The 18,533-nt window shown below is 39.3% G+C and overlaps 1 protein-coding gene across 5 annotated transcripts in view; it reads right to left on the bottom strand.

Moving 5' to 3' along the window:
- ZHX3 (zinc fingers and homeoboxes 3) overlaps positions 1–18,533 on the bottom strand; it is a 123,189-nt gene that overhangs the window by 42,360 nt on the left and 62,296 nt on the right. The gene's annotated exons all lie outside the window — the stretch shown is intronic.

The following is an 18,533-nucleotide window of genomic DNA, read 5'->3' as shown; positions in this document are numbered from 1 at the left end:
AAAGAGACGTTTCTCAGTAAAGAGAAAAAAATAGAACTGGGTCTGGGGGTTTGAGAAAAGGATAGAGGCAAAGAAATGCGTGCTTACAAAAGGCCCACTGACTGCTCATTCTGGCTAAGGCATATTGCATGAGTTACCACATTCGATTCCACAGCATCATACAATACCTCTGAACGGTGTGGGTACTACAATCTCTCTTTATAACAGAGGAATGTGAGGTGCAGGGAGGCAAGTAATTTCTCCTCGCTGACAGCATGATCATAGGCCCCAGGCATGGTTGGCAGGTTCATCCACGCTGTGCCTCCTCTCAGCTCCACAGCTCACATGAGCAGTAGCTGCTTGCTTGTTTGCTGCTCCACTACACCAGACTATCGGGGACTGTATTTTGGGTTCTATATTTCCAGCATTTCCTTATGTGCCAGGCACAGGACCCAAAGCCACAGAGGAAGCAAGCAAGAGTTAACGCTGAGGAGAACAAAGGACCTGCGAAGCCCCAGCTGTGTGAATTTACAGCACAGCTAATGAGCACACCCAGTTACATAAGTGCTTCTCCCACGATGCTCCGCAGCCAGTTGAGGGAAGCACGGCTGTCTTTCTCTTCCTGTGCTGGATGTGATTTGTTTTGGCAGCGGAGCATGCCACGGTTCCACAGCTCTGCCGCATTAGATACTAGTACTTTCTTAAAAACCCAGCAAATTTGATTTTACTACTAATACTGCAAAATAAGAAGTCAGACTTAGTTCAAGATTTAGATACATTTCCAATATTTCCAGCATTTTTCTATTTCAAAAACATTCTTTTTTTATGGGGGGGGGCGGCATTTCACTTTGAGAAGCAAAGGAAGGGCAAAACCGAGATGCTGAAGAGACAGCGCGCCACACTCCGTAATTACACACCTGGATGCTGGACCCTCCAGCCTCCTCTCCCGAATGGGACAGTCTTTCCCTTTGATAACTAAATAGGGGCTGATCTAGTAACCAAGAACTTATTTTTGATATGGTGTGGGCCAGGTTTGTTTTTGGTTCTTTTCTATCTTCCCACTAGGCCCTAACCATGACACCACAAGCATGGAATGAATATTTCATGAAAAGAATCATTCGTTTGTTCTGGAACTGGATTGAAGATGGTTTTTTCTTAGTAAACCTCTTCTTGAGCTATATTAAAGTTACCTAATAAATGTTTTCTGAGGCCTTTAAAAGCATACATTTATCAAAAATTATCATATTAACGTCATGTTAGTCCTAAAAGGTTTTAATTACTGAAAACCATAGTTATTCTAATGTAAATTGTTATATATCACAGTCACTTCAACATTAAAAAATTATATCTAAGTATATTCAGTTATTCATATTTTTCACCAATTTGGTTGGGCCTTCTTCCCTGATACCAATTTTTCCAAAGTGGTGAGACTTGAAGAAATGAAATCATGTATTTGATGTTTTCATGGGATGACAGGTTAAGAAAAATAGGCTTTCAAAATATGAATTCAGCATTAATACTAAAATATAAGTATCAGTAGATTAATATTAGTAGTATTTATATGCGTAGCTCTTATAGAGAGTATATAAAACATTTTGAGATTTGCTAACACTGGGCGGGCTCAGTTATAGCAAGTATTATTCAAAGATGACATGTCACTATGGTTGGAGTCAGATAAATCTGAGTTCCAGCCCTGACTTGGCAACTTCCTAGTGCAGGTCACTTGGGTCTTAAAGTAGTTAAGCTCCCAAACCTGCTTTCTCTTTTAAAAAATGGGAATGGTATCAATGTATATACAATGCAAAGTTCACTATGAAAATTAAATGAGATAGTATATGTGAAAGCATCCTTGCATGGGCACATTAAGAGTTAAACAGAAGTCTTAGGCTTCCTGCCTCCTTCCTTGCTCCCTACACTCCCCAATCACTTTGGCCCCTGTGCAAAAGTTTCTGAGCACTGTCCCTGCTCTCGTATGTAGACTGCTATAGTGATTTCAGTGACCTATACTTCCTGCAAACACACACACATGTACACACACACACACACACACACACACCAACACCACCACCACCACCACCACCACCACCACCAACCCCTCAATCCCCGAATATGATCCTTTTTATCACAACCATATTTGCCTTTTCAAAATACATAAATCATTTTCTTCAGTGATTCCTTGAAGGAGAAAGTCTGCCCACTTTAGCCCAGTGCTGTGGTCCTTCATCTGGTCCAACTCACCCTTTCTGAGCTCATGGCTCCTTGCAAACCCACGTCTTCTCACTTCAACTCTGCCCAGGCCATCCTCCTGTTTCAAGCCCTTACATCGTCCCCATGACCTACAGTATAAACTCCAAACTACTTCAAGTGGCATTTGAGATCCATGTTATCTGGTCCCTGTCCCTCTCCAGTTTCACCGCCCACGACTCCTTTCCCTCCATACTTTATACTCAAGCAATTCTACTTACAGTACCCGGTCCCCCTATGCCGTCTCGTCACTCATAAACTTTACTTTCTCTCCTCTCTCGGCCCAGAATACCCTTCTCCTCTCATCTAGCTGGCGAACTCCTAGACAGTCTTCAGACTTCACTCTAATGCCTCCACTTCTGAGACAGTCTGTCAACTACTGACGCTGTGTCTTGGACATTTTTCTGTTACTACACCTGCCATGCTGTATTTTTTCATGTTTTCTTGTAATTCACTAGGCCGCTATAAAAATCTTCTTTGGGGGATGGACGCAAGACTCAGACTTGCACAGAGCAGTCAGAAAATATTTGTATTGTCGAGCAGAAGCAGCTTCCCACCACTTAGTGGGAAGATCGAATAAGATGCACGCGCCACATGCTACCACAGCAGCCTGCGACCGAGAGGGTGGGCAGGGGGAGGGTTCCACCACGTCCCCGTTTAAAACGTTAAAATGTTGGTGACTGCTAGAACTCAGAAAAAGAACCCATTTTGATGTGGTTACAACTCTAAAGAGTCAATTACATTTACCTAAAGCCCATGGAACTCAAAACTGTATGTTTCTCCCCAAAACCTCATTTTTTAAAAAAGAAAGTTCCCTGCTCTGTGGAATGATCATGGGCAATCGCTTTTGCAGTTTTTGGCGATGCCAGTTTATGGCTATGTTTTTCTGTTCACTGAACTGGCTCATTTCTTCAGGAGAACAAACTGTTCTGCACTGAAGCAGGAATTGGCTGGGTTCTAACAAAAAGATTTTTCCCCCCTGACAGTGTTTTTGCAAAAGACCCAAGTCAATTTATAGCCAAGTAACAAAAGGTCAGAAAGGTTAGTCAAGCAATGGGCGTAATTCCTGTGTGTCACCGCCAATAAAGGAAATGGGTGGGAATAAGTAGTATGCATTTTAACCTGAAATTATTTGTGTAAAAAACTATTATTGTAAACTATACAAAGGGGTTCATGGCTTTCAATATAAAGGATTTCCCTGATTTTTTTAAAAAAAAAAAACATTTATGTAGAAGAACTTAGATGACCTCAAATTTCTCATTCGCAAGTGGAAAGTGTAGAAAACTTATTAATTTATGAAGAAACTTGGTCACTGTTTTATAGCCTTGATATAGAAATGTTCACATAAAAAAATTAAATATTTCATAGTTAAATCACAGTTCAATACAATTTACACTGCTGAATTTAATATAAAATCTTTGCCAAAAGAGAAAACTGACCAAAAGGATAGGCTAAGAAAAGGCTCTACAGAGGCGATAGTCTGTTTCAATCGCACTAGAAATGTGACAAACTACTGCATTATTCAACAAGCATAAGAACAACAAGAAATGCCTGCCTTTAAAGCAGACATGAAGAACTGACATCATCAGCCAAGTAAGCAGAAGACAGATGAGTAACAGCCTGTACTGGGCAGCCAACCAGGCCCAGGCCCATGGGTCTGTGGAGTAAGGAAGCCTTTCAGATTCCAAAGCTGTTGGAAGGTCCCCTGTCATGATATCTACAGTACTCAACATTTAAAACAACTTAATCATCCAAAAGTCGAATGGTTGAATAAAGAACTGTCCAGACAAGATGGCATAACTTATTTTTCCCCAGCCTCCATGCGAAGTACAACTACAAACCCTGGAAATAACAAACGTGGCCGCCAAAGGAGAAGTCTGAAAGGTAGAAAAAAGGCAGGCAAACCAGTTAGGGACTGCAGGACTGGAGGAACAATATAGCATCAGGACATCTTATGACACCCACCACCACCACCTCCTCTATGCAATTGAAGGTGGCCCAGGCCCAATGTTTCCCAATCCCCAGCTGGCAACAGATGGCAACTCAGGTAGGCATATCCTTCCCCACTTTAGAATGGGAGTTCTGCTGACAATATCAAGCCAGCTGGTAGCACCAACAAGGAAAATAGATCAGGATCCCAGGGATAATGAAAAATGCTGGGGGAAGCACTGCAGAGCTACCAGGAAGTACTCTTCATCCCAGCAGGATGGAGACTCCTTTCTCCTACCTAGAGGCACTGGGCAGCGTGGCCTGTGGAACAGCCTCCCCCCTCACATCACATAGCACCAGCAGGAACCAGTGAGAGCCCCAGCTGCACCAGATAAGCCAAGCAAACCAAAACAGTTACAGAAAAGGCTCTGAAAAGTAAATTGTCATTGCAACTACAGTCCACAAGTATAGACCCAATTTGTGTGTTAAACCTAATCATGGTGACTTCCTGGTTAAAAAAAAAAAAAAAAAAAAAGTAGGAGACAGAGTCTCCTACCAGGACACACAAAATGTCCAGGATAGAATTGAAAATCACCCATTACACCAAGAACCAGGAAAACCACGACTTGAATGAGAAAAGATAACCAATTGATAACAACACCAGGATGAATCTGATGTTCAAATTAGCTTACAAGTGATTTTAAAGCAGCCATCATAAAAATGCTGCAACAAGCAATTACAAATTCTCTTGAAACAAATGAAAAAATAGAAAATCTCATCAAAGAAATAGAAGTTATAAAAAAACAAGTGAAAATTATGGAACTGAAAGATATAATAACGGAAATAAACACAACATGGGCTTAATAATAGAGTGGAGGTGACAGAGGATAGAATCAGTGAACTTTGAGACGGATCAATAGGACTTATCCAGTACGAACAAAAGAGAGTTGACTGAAAACAATTAAAAGAACCTCAGCCACTTGTGAGACAATAACACAAGATCCAATGTTCACATCATCAAAGTCCCAGAAGGAAGATAGAAAAAGAGGGGCTAAAAGAGTATTCAAAAAGACAATGACTGAGAATTTCCCAAACCTGGTGAAGATACAAAACCTCCAAATTAAAGTAGCTGGGCAAACCTCAAATCAGATAAACCCAAAAACATCCACACCAAGACACAAGATAACTAAATTTCTGATAAGACAAAAAAAAAAAAAAAAAAACTGAAAGCAGAGAAAAACAACACATTGCCATAAGGAAATACCAGCTCAAATGACGACAGGCTTCTCATTTAAGACCATGGAGGTCAGAAGAAAGTAGCAAATTTGCAGTGATGAAAGAAAAGAACTGTCGACCATGACTTCCACATTGGGGGAACTGTGCTTCAAGACTGGAAGGGAAAGGACATTTACAGACTAAGGAAAACAAAAAGACTACATGGCTAGAAGACCTACCTTTAAAGAATAGCTAAAGGACGTTCCTTGAAAGAAAGGAAATGATAAAAGAAGAAATCCAGGAGCAAGAGGAAGAAATAAAGAAAAGAAAAATATGAACACATACAGTAGACTAGCCTTCCCCTCCTGAGTTTTACAAATCATATTTAATGACTGAAAAAATCATAACCCAATCTGATACTCAAGATAATTTTATTTAAAAGGGGGGAAGGGAGGTAAACAGACACCTATATGGAAGGAAGATTTCCACATTTCACTCAAAGTGGTAAAATACTTATATCATTAAAACTGTTGTAAGTCAACTATGTATACTGTCATACCCACGGCAACCACCAAGGAAATGATACAAAGAGATACACTCAAAAACACTACTAATTAGTCAAGATAAATCCTAAAAAATGTTCAAGTAATCCAGAGAAAGGCAAGAAAAGAGAAACAGGAAACAAAATACCTGATAAAATGACAGATTAAAACCCTAATACATCGATAATTACCTTAAATATAAATGGTCTAAATACATCAATTAAAAAGTAGAGGTTGACAGAATGGATAAAAATACCTGACTATGTTGTTCACAAGAAACTCACTTCCAATTCATTAAGCGGGTAGGTGGAAAATAGAGTACTGTCCATACAATAGTTAGCTTATCAATAGCTATTTAAAATTATGCTTATGAATAATTTTAATGATACAGGAAAATATTTAGAATATATTTTATAACATGATAATTAAATATATTTTTTTCAAACGAAATACAAATGTATATATAGAATGACTTCAACTGTATGTAAACAATTTTTAAGTAATTGCCTAAAAAGAATGCTATCAAGATATCACTAACAGGAACTTCAATTATCTTCATTATATGCTTTCTTATATATTTTCAGATCATCTATCATAAGAATGACTGGCTTTTATAATCAGAAAACAATGTAATTTTTTAAAAATCCTTTTCAATATAAAGGTGAACTGTGTTGCTGCCTAGGGAGGAGAAACTAATATTTATCATTGGTAGCCACCATTAACGTGGATCTTTCTACTGGTGATCTTTCTACTTGGCTGTCTACCCATTTCCTTGCTCCCCAGAGGACCAAGGGCAAAGGCAGAAGGCTTGGAACATCCAGAAAATGTTCTCTTCGCAAGCTTTGGGCATGGTAGTTAGAGAATGGGGGGAGGGAGTGGTGAGCAAGCAGACACACAGGGGTGTGAGACCATGAACGGCAGCGCGGACTGCTGGACACCTGCCTCACTTCTGGTGGTCTCCAGAGTCACTGTTCTAGGTCTCCACAGATCAGACCACTGAGCTGGTTCCTCACTCCATCACCCCCAAGGCCACATGAGCATGTCTTGGCCCTCACAGCTCAACAGAGCCTAACACAAATATCATCCCACCACCCTGGGGCCACAGTCCAAAGAGGACATTCTTCTGTTTTCTATTGCTAAGTCAGTATCAATTTAACACCATTGTCATTTTTTTTCAAAGTCTCTCCCTAACTTTATCCAGGAGCCATGTGACAACCTTCCTGCTACAACAGGCCCAATCTTCTTTCTGGAATTTGAAGTAAGAAAGGTCAAAGAAATGCTCAATTCTTCCTTGCCCTTTTTTGAAAGTACATTCAATATAAAGGAGATTCAATGTCGAATGCATAAGGTAGCAGATACCATGATTTCTGAGATTTCCTATTAGACCTTGCAACAAATGAACCTTATTAAGGTCAAAGTTGAAAGCTCTGGCCAAGACTTTCATACATAAGCTGTTTCCTTGCTGATGTTACTATGGCTCTATTTAACACTCAATGGGGCCATTTCAAGACTTCCCATTTTTCAAGACCTCCCATTTTTATCACCAATTCTGGAAAAGGTGACTTTTTCTCTTATTGAGGACAGGGAATCCCATCTCTACAGTCATACAAGATAACTCCAAGCTAACCTTGACCTCGAGGTGCAAATTCAACAGGACTGTTTTAATGCCCTCACTTTTGCCATCTCCCCTAGCTAAACTATCAACATACAGAGTCAACACACTTTTTACAAATACTTGAGCAAATATTACTTGAGACCATATTAACTTTCGAAATAAGCTTTTATCTTACCTGTTGTCTCACTTTTTGGGTGCTAGAGCAGAAAAAGCAAGGCATTTGGAGTCAAAGAGTGTCTCTATTACTTACTAGCTACACAACTTTGCAGCCTCTCCATCTATAACATGGAAATAATTATGCATCTCTCTTATGAGGATTAAGTAATACATTATTTATACAAATGCCTGGCATATCATAGGTGCTCTCCTGGCTCCATTTAATATTCCTGACTTAGTTTCTTTTCCCCACCTACTTCTCATTTATGTTTTCCTGCTGTATTTTATGGACCTGAATGAGTCACCTTAAATTCCTCTGGAACTACAACAACAAAAAAACCATAAATATACAACATAAAAATAGTAGACACTCCTCTAGGAAGTAGGGGTGGGCATTCACTGGGAAGGTACATGAGGCAGCTTTCTGGGTGATTATATCTTGGTAGTGATATTTTGGGTTACACGGGTGCATACATTTGTCAAAACTCAGCAAATGTACAGTTAAAATTAAACTGCAAATTTAATTATAAATGTATAAATCTTACCTCAAAAAAACACTGTAAAACAGATAGTGACCTCTAGTGATATGCATGCTGAAGCACTAGGGGGAATACATATAAAACATGATGAAAAGATGGCTGGATAGAGGAACAGGAAGCACATAGAATAAAATGGTAATGGTCAAAACTTGGTAGTGGGTGAATGGCTGCTCACTGCAAAATTCTTTCAACTTCGCAGCATGTTTGAAATTTTTCATAATAAAATGTTGGGTAAGAATTTCCTACAGAAAAATATGGAAGGCACTCGATACATGTTAGTTCTCTTCCCACACCGTCTCCCTATTGTTATACAGCTACTTGTTCATTGACCTGCAAACACTTACTAGGCACATACTGTGCTACGGCCTAGTACAAGTTGTTTAACATCAAGTCTCTAAATCTCAGTTTCCTCATTGATGGAACAATAACTGCACGTGCCTCATGGGATTTTCGTGAGGATTAAGATGATAAACTTATAACACTTAGCCTAGTTCCTGCCTAATAGCTGGTGTTCGATACACGCTAGCTGTGATTATGCCAGTATAGCTTGCAGTAAAGAGCGTGTGCATTTTAGCACATTATTCCAGAATTAAGTAGTGGTTAGAAGCCCAGACTCCTAACTGACAGCCTGGGTTCAAATCCCAGTTCCACCATTTTGCAGCTTTGGGTAAAATTCTTCCCCTTTTTGAGCCTCAGTTTCCTCATCTATGAATAAAGGGAATGACAAGTGTCTCTCTCACACACAGGATTATTCTGACAATTAAACATGACAATACATATAAACTGCTTATACAGTGGCTTGAACAGTGTAAAGAATCACTGCTAGCAAATTTATTATGCTGGATACTCATAGGATACGAAGATGAACATCCAAGTCTCTGACATGTCAAGCAGTGGAAATCCAGGAAAGGAAAAAGCCATGAAGTGCTTGCGTGACAAAGGGTAAGAGAAAACCAATCACCTAACTTCTTGGAATTTGTTTGTTTGTTTGTTTGTTTTCCCTAACATAAAATATTTGTTTTTTAATAACACAAAGTGGTGTGTGATGTGTGCCATGGAAGACATACTACGATGGGCTTGGGATGCCAGAAAAACAGACTGATAATAATGACTGAAGAAGACAAAAGAAGGTTTCAAGGTGGTGGCGTTTGATGATCTGGGACCTGAAGGCAGAAAAGGGGAAGAAAAAGCTTGGTAGTGTTAAAGTACATGGTCCAGCCAGCCTACTAGAGCCAAATGAAAGGTAGGTAGGGGCAGAATAGAAGATTTGTGACTGGAAAGGGATCAGGGTCAGATGGCAGAAAGCTCTGCTGATGAATGTAGATTTTGTTCTGCGAAAGTACTTTGAAGAAATGATTGATCATTCATATACTCCACTGGGTTAGTAGAGCTGAGTCTTCCAAATTAATTGTCAACCAATAACTTACCCTTGATTTTCTACCTGATAACCATTACCATGTCACCAACTCAAGGCATGAGGACATATCTCTACTCAATAAGAAGGCCCAGAGACTCTGGAGGGTGGGCTAGGAAGAGCTTACTAACAGTGTTGGAGAACAGAGTTAACTAGCACCACTGTAGTTGGTTCATTGCTTTGAGTTTCAACTTGGAATTGGACCCAAGAGATTAAATTCAGGACGGGAGAAACGTCCACACAGCAGCGAAGAAGAGGTGGCTCCCTCTGGACGCTGCCAGCTGGCCATGCCATGCCTCTCAGCGCTTGCTATGCCTTGGTAAACACATTTCTGATTGCTGTAGGCACTGAGCAAACCCACTAAGCCTTACCAAAGTATCTTCAACATCAGAACCTGAGGGGAGTGGCCAGGAGAGGGGCATGTTTTATAATTAAAGGCACCAAATACTGCTTTGAAATTATGTAAATAAAGCATATGAAGTACAAGTGAAAAAATCTTTTCAGCACTGTTGGAAGGAAATTAAAAGAATATAAAATAAAGGTAATCAGATTTAAAATTTTTAGGATTATATACATCTTGGTGTAAACCAAGTCTTTTTAGCAGAGATACCTGGAGTGAGGTAGGTGTCTGGCCAATTCAGGCTCAGAGGAACAATCTCATGGCCTGCAAGCTCCATGACCATCTTGCTCACTACTGTTTTCTCAGGGACTAAAACAGTGCCTGGCACCTAATGGGTGCTCACAAAATATTTGTTGACTAAATAAGTAAATGGTCTAGTCTCTAGCTTTATAAATTCAGAAATATGATTCACTGAGATTATTAAATTCTTAATTGGGTGGGGCAGAACTGGTTTAATACCAAATAAACTCAGTGGAGATACCCATTCTGGAGAGGGCATGGCTTTCCAGCAACCTCACTGTTCCTGTCATTTAGCCAGAGCTGTCCTTTCCTAACATCGGGGCATTGCATTTGGGAAATAGAATCTCTAATTAGGCTGCTGTCTAACAAACAACTTTAGAGTTTCTAAGCAGCTTCTCAGTCTGCATATGTAGCAAGCCCAGAATACGCAGCAACCAGAATGTCCACCCCAGACCAGTGCAGCCTCCCTGCTCCTGTGGACAGAGCGAGATGTACTCTGAGTTCTACCCTCCAAATCCTCCTAGATTCCCAATCTGCTGTCCCGTTACAACGTTCTTCATTGAACATATTATAATTTCTAGTTTTTGCTGCTCTGTAATAACCAAGAAGGGACCTTCATTTACATGTGTCTCCAGAGGACCACTTGTCTGGTCATCTCCGCATGGATGTGCACCAATTTTCAGGCCATTGTGGCCTCAGCAGCAAACACTGCGGCATTATCTTCAGAGAGCCCCAGGTACTAAGTGCTATCTTAGTGCATCATATCATGCGGCTCATAATGCAGCTATGTCTTATTACTGGTGATGCTGGCTTTGACTACTTGGTTAAGGTGATTTCTCCACATAAAGTTACTACCTTTTCTTTCCTTTATAGTTAATAAATATGTTGAAGGGGTTTATTTGAAACTATGCAAATTCTGTCAAGAGTTTCTTAAAGGACCACTGGCTCCTCATTCACGAGGCTCCTCACTTTCCTTAAAAACTCTAAGCAATAAACAAGATAAACAAGTAGAGACTCATGGACATGGATAACAGTTTAGTGGTTACCAGAGGGAAAGAGGGGGGAGGTAGATAAGGGTAAACACACAATGTAATATATGACGTATTACTGAACTGTACACTTAAAACCTATATAATTTTATTAACCAATGTCACCCCAATAAATTTACCAAAATATTAAATGACAAATATTTTATATTAGGGAAAAACAAACAAACAAAATTCCAAGAGGTTAGGTGATTGATTTCCACTTACTCTTTGTCATGCGAGTGCTTCATTATTATTTTTTTGTTTGTTCCATGAGCTTTCTTTTTCTATTGTTTATAAAAGCAGCACATCTTTACTGTCCAAAAAGAACTGTGGAGAGCTCAGAACCACACCGTTAGACATCGGTACTTGCAATGGACTGAGTGTTTGTGTCCCCCACTCCCGCCTTCTCCAAGTTCATGTTGAAATTCAAGCCCCTAATGTGATGGCATTAGGAGGCGGGGCTTTTGGGAGGTGATTAGATCATGATGGTGGAGTCCTCATGAAGGGGCTTAGTGCCCTTATAAAAGGGATCCCAGAGAGTTCTCTCGCTCCTTCCCACTATGTGAGGATACGACAAGAGAAAGGCTGTCTGCAACTTGGAAGAGGGCCCTCACCCCGACCTAACCATGTTGATACCCTGATCTCAACTTTCAGACACCAGATTTGTAAGAAATAAATTTCTGTTGTTTATAAGCCTCCGAATCTATGGTATTTTATTACAGTAGCTTGAACTAAAACAGTACTATAGATAGTTTAATGTATATGTATTCCAGTGAACCTTTTTTCCTTTTCATATCACTGGAATCAGATGACATTGGCTTAATTAAATCCCAGCCCCATCATAGACTTCAGGTAAATTACTTAATTTTGAGTACTGATTGGCCAGCATCTGTCATTTGCAGATAGGATGAGCAAAATTAAATAATTTTTTAGAAGAGCTACTCAGTAAGGTAGAAATAAAAATTTTAAGGACTGGAAGAGAAGTCCATTGAACACTGTCATGGGAAACATGATGTCACACAGTGGACATGTGTAACTCCAATGCCACATCTGGGCCAAGGTTAAAAGTGGTCATTGCTGAACCGCTTAAAAACTTGAAGGAATGCTATCTGGTTCCCAGGAGTTGTCTATTTCTCGTTTATCAAGTAAAGCTGCAATAACCTATAAATTTGTCACTTATTTATGTGGTCCAAATGACAATCAGCAAAAGTTCATCTCTCTACTATTTTCCCCCATAACAATAACAAGAACAACAATAAAACAAGCTAACAATGGTGGAGCACATGCATTGGACGCTGTTCAGTCTAAGCATTTCACATGCAGTAGTTCATTTAACCCTCATCACAACCCTTGCTAATAGGTATTGTTATTGCCACCAGTTTACAGATGAGGAAACTGAGGCACAAAGAAGCTAAGTAACTTGTCCAAGGCCACTCAGCTAGTAGCTGGTAGAACCAGAATTTAAACCCAGGCAGCCTAGTTCCAGAGTGCACACTATTAGCCCCACACTCTCCTGTTGTCAAAGAATGAAAGAACAAATTATCATCTGGAGGAGAGACAGCTTATGAATTAGAGTTCTGAAGGAAGCTGAATTGAACAAAAGATTGAGATTACAGAAGAAAACCACTCCCAGAATGGAAAGGCTTGAGGAAGAGACAAGGAGGCGCTCCGCTCCCAGGGTCTCACACATATTTAGCAATCAAAGAGGGTCACTAAGACACAGCCTGGAAACATCTGAAAACAATGTGTAGAAGGCGCAGTGAAAAAAAAAAAAAAAAGAACTCCAAGTAAACAAGTTAAACAAGCAGATTACATGAAAGAGAATCCAGCAGTTACTTTTTTTTTTCTTTTTAGTAACAGAAGCCCAGAGTTAAGACAAGACTAAAATGTAAGACCTGAAAGAAAAAAAGATGCGCAAATCAGAATACTTCAAGCTGTCTTCTGTAAACAAACAAAATGATGCCGCCCCTCAGACCAGGTGCCCTTGTCATTCCTCTACCATCGAGCTGTCTCCAAGAGCTGCAGTCAACAGCTGCTGTCTGCATATCCTCAGCTCCTCTGACTTCAGTGAGAGTTGACTGAGGTACTCCGCGGGGACTGAGCATGCTGGGATCACTATCAGTTTTCTAGCTAAGAAAAGCAGTGGCTTAGCGTCTCCTTATCCTACTAGACCTCTGGGTGAATGACCACTGCTGGTCACTGCTCCTTGCAGGAAGTCATCTCTTCCACCCTACTCTGTCTGCTTCTCCCCCACCTCTTCCTCTAGCACTGACATGCGTACAGGCCTGGTTTGCAATCCCACTTACTAGCTGCGTAGCCATAGCCGTGGATTGGAGCCTTAGTTTCCTGGCCCACAAAGCAGGGTAGTAACAATTTTCATATGCAGGGCTATCAGAAGATAAAGTAATGCCATCTGAAAAAGCTCCTACCACTCCATACTAGGCATGTATTACAATGCTCAGAACATTTCAATTTCCAATAAAGACTGGTTTTTACCAAGAGGCCGTCTTGAGCCCTTTCATTTTCTGTTCATATGCTCTACCTGGGGTGGGGAAATGGGAGTGGTTTATATCTATTTTTATGGCTTTGACATCCTCTTATGGAAAGTGTGTCTTGCACCTTTATCTCCAGCCCCCACATCTCACCTGAGTTTCCGATTCATATTGCCAACTGTTCCTAGATATGTTTCTCTATCTCTTGAAATTTATGAACGAATCCTAAAATAAATTCTCCTGTCTCTCCAAATCAGTCTCTGCTACCCACTCCACATTCCCATTCCATAAGTTGGTCAATATTTTCATCTATTATTACCTTTCCTAAAACAAACAAACAAACAAACAAACAAACAAAATCCTCTGAGTTATTCTCTAATTCCTAATCTCCCCTGAGTCAGGCACTAGTACTTTTAGATTCTGCCTCAAAACACCTCATCTACTCTTCTCCATCACCACTGCTACCACCTTGTTCAAGTTCCCACCATCTTTCACCTGGATGACTGCCACAGCTGCTTAACTGACTTCCTCCCTGCACTTAAGTCATGCTGCATATGACAGAGTTACTGTCCTAAAAATAAACTTGAGCGTGGTACTCTCCTGCATTAAACCCTTTGTGGTCCAGCCCACAGATACAAACTGAAACTTATTGGTCAGGCATACAAGGTGCTTCAATATCTGGCCCCAACATACCTTTGCCCAGTCTTATGTCCAGCCACTTGGGGACCTTTAGGCTTTGATGAATTAAGGCAATGAACTTGGGTACCTTCAGGCTTTGCCCTTTTGCTTTATCCATTATCTCACAAAGCCCTGTTAGTACAGGCTCCCAGGATGCCTTTGCTGACTCAATAAACATCACTCCCTCCCTCCCTCTCTGTCTCCAGGACACCTGACATATCACGTCTTTTGCCATTGTTGATATGCATGCACAATACCTCCTCAACCAGAACGGGGACCTTGAAGGCAGGGACAGAACTGTCTTTATTTTTGTATCACCTGCACCGGGCTCGGTGTCAGTCCATCTCAGAGTAAAGCCTTAGTGGCTGTTAACTGAATCAAGAACAGCAAAATACTTATGAATAACAGGCTAAAGTTTAGAAGAATAAGTATACCTCATTGAACCAATGTAAAATCTGAAAGAAAAAATAATGGGGGAGTTGATAAGGAATGGGAAGAGGGAATGCCAAAACTGGGAGAAACTGAGTTTCCTTATATGGAAGGAAAGGAAAATTCCTGTTTTTGCTTTAATAATAGTACATAAACAAAGAAAAAATGTTATTTTTAGCACTAAGAATTCGAAAGTTTGTTCACCTTTAAAATTTGTTTAAAAGAGGAAAGAACATTCCATAAAACAAAAGGTATAACAGGAGGCAAGAAATATAAAAATTAAGAAATAAATTATATATAGAAAACATAACAAATGCAAAATCAACCAAAAATTAAAGAGGATAGATTCACACATAAGTTATAGAATCTTCAAAACTGATTGAAGACAAAATCCAACAATATTTTGCTTGCAAGATATAATGAAGTCAGAAAATGTACCAAAATTGTTACATGAGAAATCTATATACTGGAAAAAAGAATCAAGGACAAGCATTGCTTTAAGTATTGTCAAAAACAAACAAACCAACCCACAAAAACTAAACATGCAACTAAAATAATCTTGAGAAATAAATGCCAAAAAAAAAAAAAAAAACCCGAATGAAACTTCTCTTCCCTCTCTACCTCCCTCCTCTCCCCTTTCTTTTAAAAGAAAAGAATCGGATATTTGGAAGCGGAAACCAAACTACTTTGGAAGGACCACAACAAATTGGCGGGAGGTGCTGCCTAAGAAAGGAGAACAGACTGCCTGAGGAACAGGAATAGGACACTGACTTATCGCTACCTCCTTCAGCACTTTTAAAGTTTATATTTCAACTAAAAGTTTTCGTGAAGAAACCAAAAAGCACATAATTGGAAAAACAGGACATGAAAAGAGGCAATAAAATTGTAGGGGAATACTATGTATGTGTCAAAAAACTAAATAGATAGATTTCCTATTAAAAATGTAAAATTTTAACTTGGCAAAAATAAAATACCTAGCTAAACCAATCTCTTAAAAATAAAATCAAATAAGTACACATCCACAAAAACGAGTCTGATTATTAGTGAATCCTTTCAAACTCTCCAGAAACAAACAATTCACGGCATAAAAATCATGCCTAAAATAGGTTAAGATATAGGTTACTAGTTTATTCTACCAACCAGATTCTAAAACTGGCTAAAGAAAATACAAAGAGAGAAAACTATAGAAAAAGCTTACTCGGAATTCGTGCTCAAAAATTAAAAAAAAAAAATAGTAAACAAAATCAAGGAATAGGTTTTTTTTATAGTGTCATATTAACAGATGCCAAAATTCATTTCTTAAAACCCAACATCTATTCTTAAAAATTCTAAAACAAATAATAAAAATAATATACTTCCTTATACTTTTAAAGTATCCATTTAAATCTAAATGCCGATATTATACTTTGAGGAAGAAGAAAGCCATGTAGTCATTAAGAATAGGCACGAAATGAAGAAGCATTTTATCGTCACTGTTAACTAGTATAGTATCAGAAGTTCCTTCCAATACAAAATAACACGAAAATGAATAAAAATACAAGTAAGGCAAAAGCACAGGCAAAAGTGCTTTTATAAATAATTCCACTGTATACTTACAAACCCAGAAGAAACACTTCAATGGTTATGATTGAGTTTAAAGCAGCCAGAGTCATCACGAATACAGAAAAAACAATAGTATTTCTAGTCTTCAAACTTGACCATACATGAAAATCACCCAGACAGCTTCTTAAAAGGCTGTTTGTTGCCTATACTTCACTCCAGAAAAACTGCCTGAGGATCTCAGGGGGAGGGGTGGAGGGTGTGGAGGGGGTAGGATAGGACCAGGAATGAGTATTTTTACAAAGCTTCTGATGTGATTCTAATGTACAGCCAAGTAGAGATACCACTACTATATGCTTAATTACCTAAATATAAAAAAATGCAATCCAAAAAGTGTATCCATTCACGATATTCACAAATGAGAAGAGAAAGACTGCCATAAGGTAACAGGAGTTCAAAAAAAGCAACTTTCAGGGAATATAGTTAGCTACTGTGCAAATGTCACCATTCCACGGAGAGGAGAAGGTGCCCAAGTTATTGGAAGGGGACATGACCCATGGCCAGCAACAAAATGATTTCAGCAAAAGATAATTAGTCTCTGTCCAAGAGCTACTGAGCTAGGAAGCAGGCATGAGGATTTAATAGAGGCTGAGGTTGTATAGGATTACCTGCATATCTGGAAAAGAGATTAATTCCTAGAAACGCAACTACTGAGTCTAATGGTATATAACTTTAAAAGTGAAAGACCAATTTTAAAAGATCTTAAAGGTGAAACAAAACATTCATGAAGTGTAGACTATACAAAACATCAGACTTGGTAGGTATGAGTAGAGGGGAAGGAACAAGGCAAGCTGAAGTTAGGCAAGATGGCCCAGTGTCGCCAGGTAGTAGGTACACAGACTGACATAACAGAAAATTCCTGCTGACTCTGATTTGGTGTTGCCCTTCCCATCAACTTGCCCTGACAGCAGAATCCTGAAGGGGGTGGGGGCAAGAACCATGTGGCTACATGGGAGGAGGTTTAAGTGTGAAGATGAGCATTAGAAAATGTGTGTACAAGTTTACTTGTAAATAAACTTGTCTTAGGCCATTTTTAGTTTAGAGGATTGAAGTGCAAGGCCACTAAATTCTTTTAACTCAACCTGATGACTCAAAGGTAAAGAAAGCGCAAGCTGGAATATATCGTATAGGCAACAGTAGCCCTGCCGCAGTCCACCATGAGGCAGGATGTTCCAAAAGCTACAACTGTAGAAAAATTCCCCTGGGCTTGGTGGCCCCAGGCTTGTGGAGGAGTGATGTTGCCATGTCTAAGCTGAGAAGCTGTGCACAGAAGGTCCAGCACTATATACCACCAGTGACTCTGACTCCATTTCCTTTCCTTTCTTTCCAAAAATTTCTACTCAGCATCCTGGAGAAAGACTCTTAACTTTATAATAAAAAAATAATGTAATAGACTTCCTTTATTTAAAAAACTTTAACAACAAAAACTAAAAAAACCCAAAGCCTCAGCTTCCAAGCGGCTGAATAACAAAACACAAACTGAGTTCCCAACTCAAATAAGTAAATAAAACTTTATTAGGGCACATCTATCTTATCGAGTGAAGGCTATATGTATTTACATTGATTAGTTGCCAATCTACTTTGTCTTCAGTATTAAATTTAGCTTTGAAAAATGCTTCCTATTCCTGAGGGCAGTGCCACACATCTTGTAGAATATAGCTCAGAAAATTAATATTAAAACTAGCATCCTAGTTTTTCAAGTCAGTCATTCAATAAAGCAGAAGTATAAATTTTGCACCCCGTTGACCTTGTACTAAACCTGTACCTCGCAGACTCACAACACACATTCTTTTATAATATCTAGTAGTGGTCAACCTAAGAGATAACAGGTCTATCAAGTGATCTAAGAAATTACCTAAACTGCATATTTAATACATATTTTTATGTTAATCCAAACAAGAAAAATTTGATCAAAAAGCTCAGCAATAAAAACAGAGAGGAGAAAATAATGTTCAACCGCAAAGAGGAAATATGGCTATAAAGGCAGGCATTGTATAGTTATGGTAACTGTTATGTTAAGAAACTTGCTAAAAT

This window comes from Rousettus aegyptiacus, unplaced genomic scaffold (genome assembly GCF_014176215.1).
Source record: "Rousettus aegyptiacus isolate mRouAeg1 unplaced genomic scaffold, mRouAeg1.p scaffold_m13_p_12, whole genome shotgun sequence".
Classification (NCBI taxonomy): Eukaryota; Metazoa; Chordata; class Mammalia; order Chiroptera; family Pteropodidae; genus Rousettus; species Rousettus aegyptiacus.
Note: the sequence above shows the minus strand (reverse complement) of the source record. Positions and strands in the feature narration are given on the sequence as shown.